The sequence below is a fragment of the Elephantulus edwardii genome, unplaced genomic scaffold, assembly GCF_000299155.1.
Source record: "Elephantulus edwardii isolate Elephantulus edwardi_28Jun2011 unplaced genomic scaffold, EleEdw1.0 scaffold00028, whole genome shotgun sequence".
Lineage (NCBI taxonomy): Eukaryota > Metazoa > Chordata > Mammalia > Macroscelidea > Macroscelididae > Elephantulus > Elephantulus edwardii.
The window spans coordinates 7,682,406-7,687,860 of NW_006399778.1; positions in this window are offsets into that span (position 1 = coordinate 7,682,406).

Sequence of the window (5,455 nt, forward strand, 5' to 3'; positions counted from 1 at the left end):
GCGGTTCGAATCCACCAGATGCTCTGCTGGAGAAGGAGAGGCAATCTCCTCCTGAACCAGTCAGATCCGATTTGACGGTGAGAGAGAGAGAAGAAAGACAGAGGGAGGGAGGGAGGGAGCGCGTCCCCCCTTTACAGGTGCCCGGCACTCAGTAAGCCCTCCTTAGCAGGTGGCATTTGTATTTCCCAGCTGTCCTCAGTGTGACCTGGGCATTCTCATTACAGCTGTGAGCCTCAGCTTGTTCATCCATAAAATGGGCATAATTAATTCCTCAAAGGCTACTGTGAAGGTCAATTAAGGGATTAATTAAATGATGTGCCAGCGCTTAGTAAAATGCCAGAGTAGATAGTGGGGCTTGTGTTGGCCACATTTCTTATCTATTTTACCAAGTGACCGCAGCCTTCTCCCTTATTGATTGAAATGTTCAGAAGATGATTGTCCTAAGATGCTCTGTGAGCCAGACGCTGATGTGAATTACAAGAATGTGGAGAACAGCAAGGTTAAGGGAGGACTCTGTGTTTGTCTGTCTCTCCCTGAACCCAGATTGCTCCCAGGGCGGGGGTGCGAATTGGGGAGCTTAATGGATTTCTCAGAAATTGTCCTGTGTTTTTTTTCTCTCTTTTCATCTTCCTCACAGTCTCTACCTTGCATCAGGCAGCTCCCACACTTCTTTCAGCAGCCTCCTGCCTGGTCTTCACCACTGCAGACTCACCTTTATTCATCCTACATCTGGTTCTGAAATTTTCTCTACTTTGTAGAACCAAATATGGTGGGTAACCTTTTGACTACTGTCTGTAGAAGCCAATAGCAATAGCTAATATCTTACTTCTACTGAACACTTAGTATGCACCAGTTGTTAAGCCCTTTCCAGGCATCATTGATTTGCTCCTCAAGCACAGGTTATTGTTATTGTTATTGTTGTTAATTAGTATATGCCATCAAGACAGCTCCAAGGCCTAGTGCTTGTGTGTACTACAGAGCAAAGTCTTGCACCATCTGCTCTGTGGGAGAAAGATGGGCAATCTCCTCCCATGTGGTTAATTGCCTCTGAGAACCTGCTGGAGGATCGATCAGCTATAGGTTAGTTCCGATTTGACGGTTCACAATTGTTGCAGTCACCATGTCAATCCACCTCATGGAAGATCTTCTCATTTGTGGATCCTCCACTTTTCCAAGTATCTTCTCTTCCTCCAGTGGCTTTGTTGCTGTTGGGGGTGGTGTTGTTATGTGCCTAAAACTCATGGTGACCCTCTTCTGAACAAGCCTGCCCTATCCTGAATCATCATCATGGTCTCCATCATGATTAAACCCGTTGTGACAGTCAACGTGTCAGTCCATCTTGTTGAAGGTCTTCTCTTCTTCTGACCATTCACCTTTTCCAGCATGATGTCTTTTTCCAAGGACTGCTTCTCCCTGATGACAGGCCCAGAGTATGTGATATGAAGTCACACCATCCTGGCTTTGAAGGAGCATTCTGCACTTCTTCCAAGAAATATATGTTTGTTCTTTTGGTCATCCATGGAAACTTTTTGCCAATGTAACAACTCAAAGGCATCAGTGTTTGCTCAGCCTCACTCATTTTACATATGAACAGAGAAGCACATTGTCCAAAGTGGTGTAATTGACAGGTGAGAAAACATGAATTATCCTCACAGTCCTAACATAAATAACAAACCAGCTTTGAACTTATTTTATTCAGTCAAGAAGTGTCTTTTTTTTTTTTAAAAAAAAAACATTTTAATTTTTTCTTTTTGGTGTGTGTACTGTCAAATCAGATTTGACTAGTAGGAAGAGATTGTCCCTCCTTCTCCAGCAGAGCATCTGGTGGATTTGAACTACACTCTTCTGGGATTGCAGTGCAGCTTCTTGCCACTAGGCCACCAGAGCTCACCAAGAAGTGTCTTAAGAACAATGTCTTTGGGATCAAATTGACAGATTAGATACAAGACTTAGGGGGCAATGAAGGAGCAATGAGTCTTATGTTAATATGGGAGGAACAACTCAGAAAAAGAGGGTGAGAATGGCTACAAAACTTGAAGAATGTGATCAGTGTCACTGGACTGAACAAATAGCAACTATTGAGTTAATTGGCATATGCCCCAATTCTCAACAACAAATTAATTGTATTTTAAAAAGAAATGGCTCCACTGGTTGGAGGCATGTGCAGGCTTCCATCCAGGTGCCTGAACATCTAGGTGGTGAAACAATAGATTATGACTGGGACGTGCATGCTGCTGCTGCTGTTGTTGGGTGCCATCGAGTTGACTATGAATTATAACACCCCTTTGAACAACAGATCTAAACCTTGCCCTGTCCTGCATCATCCTCGTGTTCTCTGTGATGCACGAGCCTATTGTTAGAGTTATTGTCAGTCACCCATCTTGCTGAGGGTCTTCCTCTCTTGCTCCAATCCTCCATCTTTCTCAGTATTATGCCCTTTTCCAAAGACTGGCCTCTCCCGATCATGTCCAAACATATGAGACCAAGTTTCACTATCCTTGCCTCTAAACCCTGGTTGCTCTTCCTCCAAAACAGATTGTTATTTTGGCAGTGCATACGATGTTCAATTTTTCCAGCACCACAGTTCAGAGGCATTGATGCTTCTCCTGTCATCCTTATTCATTGTTCAACTTTCAGATGCATAGGAAGGAATTAAAAAAAAAAATCATGGCTTGAATCAGGCATACCTTATGATAGGCCTGCAGGGCTGCCTCACTGAATTACTGCCAACAACCTACCTTGCTGACAACAGCCACAGCCAATCAGCAAGCTCCACAACCACTACCTCTGCCAAGAGACAGCCTGCCTAACAGCATCTTCAGCCCTTGCCCAACAGCACCAGCAACCACAGCCAATCAACGAGCTACAGACCACTTCCTCTGCCAAGAGACGGCCCCTTTCCACTCAGTGGTTAAAGGCCTGTTCACCTCCACACCACGTGCAACTTCTCTGCCCTTTGCTTCCCCTCTCTGGCCCAGGACAGCAAATCTTGCCCAAGATCTCCCAGTAAAAAGTTTCTTTGCTTACTTTGGTTTCTGTGCCTGTTTTACATTACACCTTAGTTTAAGCTGACATCTCTGCTTTTTAGCACAGGGAATTTTCCCAGGAAAATCCCAGGAGATTTTCCTAGTGCAACATGTCTTTTGATTCCTTGACTGTTGTTACCATGATTGTTGATTGTGGATCCATACTTCTCATAAAAGCAGGGAGAGAAGGGAAATGTCATTGATGTCACTGAATTTTACATATAAAAGATGTTAAATTGACATGTGTTTTGCTATGTATAGTCTCAACTACACACACAAAAAACAACACCCTACATTATTTTTTAAAAAAGAGCTACTAATGGTCAGGGTTATATCTTTTTTCCCTACCTATTCAATCTGTATGCTGAGCAAATCATTCAGGAAGTTGAATTAAATGAAGAAGAATGTGTCATCAGAATTGGAGGAAGACTTATCAACAACCTACAGCATGTAGATGATACAACCTTGCTTGCCAAAAGTGAATAGGACTTGAAACACTTTGTAGTTAACTTGATGGCACCTAACAACCATGGCAACTCTTCGACTCAGCCTCGAGAAGGCTCAGAGGGCTGAGAGGCAGACAAACCTGCTCACCACAAGTGATTCCTCCTCAGCACTGTGTGCATTACAGACATGTGCACATTGTTTATATGGCTGCTTTACATGCAAGACATAGTCCCAGGACCAGCTACCATGGACTTGATTCTGACTCATGGTGACTCCAGGTGTTTCCGAGTAGAACTGTGCACCACAGAGTTTGCAGCAGCTAATTTTTCAGAAGCAGATCACCAGACCTTTCTTCTAAGATGTGTCTCTGTGGACTTGAACTGACAACGTGTTGGTTAGCAGCTGAGCATTTTACAGTTTGCACCACCCAGAGATTACAATCTGGTTCTAAATCCAAACTAAGTTGGCCTATTGGAAAGTTGAAGAAAATACATTCTTGTGTTTGCAAATGACTAAGTCTCCTCAAGCCCAGAGAAAGCTGAGAAAGCTGTTGTTAAATGCCATCAAGTATGACCCATAGCTACCCTAGGAACAACAGATCTGAACCCTGTCCTATCCTGTGCCATCCTCATCATCTCTGACATACCTGAGCCCATTGCAGCAGTCACCTTGTCAAATACATGTGGTTGAGGGTCTTCTTCTGTTTGGCTAACTCACTATCTTTCCAAGCATAGCATCTCCTAGCAACATGACCAAACTATGTGAGACAAAGCTTGCCATCTTTGCCTCCAAGGAGCATGCTGCCTGTACTTTCTCAGAGATCCGAGAAGCAAAAAAATATGCTTAAACAAAAGCAATTCCTCCTCAGATACCCCCTTCCTCCTTGCAAATTCTGTGGGCTGGTAGCAGTGGAGGAGGGAATGTTCAAATGTAACAAACACTTAATGAGTGCTGATTTTGGGATGGGCCCTGTGGATAAACTTGTTAAGTAGACACTATCACCTCCGTTTTACATATGAAAAAACTGGAGCTTAAAAAAAATACTGAGTCTGCTAGGTTCACAAAGCTGCTGAACAGCAGAGCTGAATTTTCCCTTCAAGCCTAATGCCAAAACCCAGGCTCTTTTCTTTCTGATACACTATCTCCCTTCTGTTACCTGGTCCCGGTTTATTCCTCATTCTGCCTCTGGAAGAAAGATACTGTTGTTGTTTTTATGTGCTGTTGAGTCATAGTAACCCTAGGTACAACAGCTCTGAAGTCTACCCTATCCTGAGCCAGTCTTACTAACACTGACACATCTACCCCTGTTACCCCAGTTACTGTATCAATCAATTTCATCCAGGATCTTCCTCTCCTGTGTTGTCCCTCCACCATTCTGGGCATGATATCCTTCTCCAAGGACTGGTCTCTCCGAACCACATGCCCAAAATATGTGAGACAGAGCTTCAGAATCCTAGCCTCCAAGGAGAAACTTGGTTTCACTCTCTCTAAGACAGGCCTATTTGTTTTCTTGGTAGTCCATGCATAGTATGTTCAAGACTCTTCTCCAGCACCACAACTCAAAGGCATCAATTTTTCTTCTGTCATCTTTAGTCATTGTCCAGCTCTCTGATGCATAGCAAGACCATGGCCTGGATCAGGTGCATCTTAGTTTCCACACTGACATTGTTGCTTTTCAATACTTGGGAGAGGTTCCTGACATCAGATTTCCCCAGTGCAATTTGTCTTTTTATTTCCTAACTGCTGATGTCAAGAGTGTTGATTATGGAACCAAGTAAGCTGTAATTGTTAACAACCTCAATCTCTTCTCTCCAATTCATAGCAACCCTCTGCACAACAGAATGAAACTCTGCCTGATTCTGTGCCATACTCACAACCTCTGCTGTGCTTAAGCCATTGTTGCAGTTACTGTGTCAACCCATCTCATTGAGGGTCACTCCGTTTTTCACTGACTCCACTTTTTCTAAGCATGATGGCTCTCT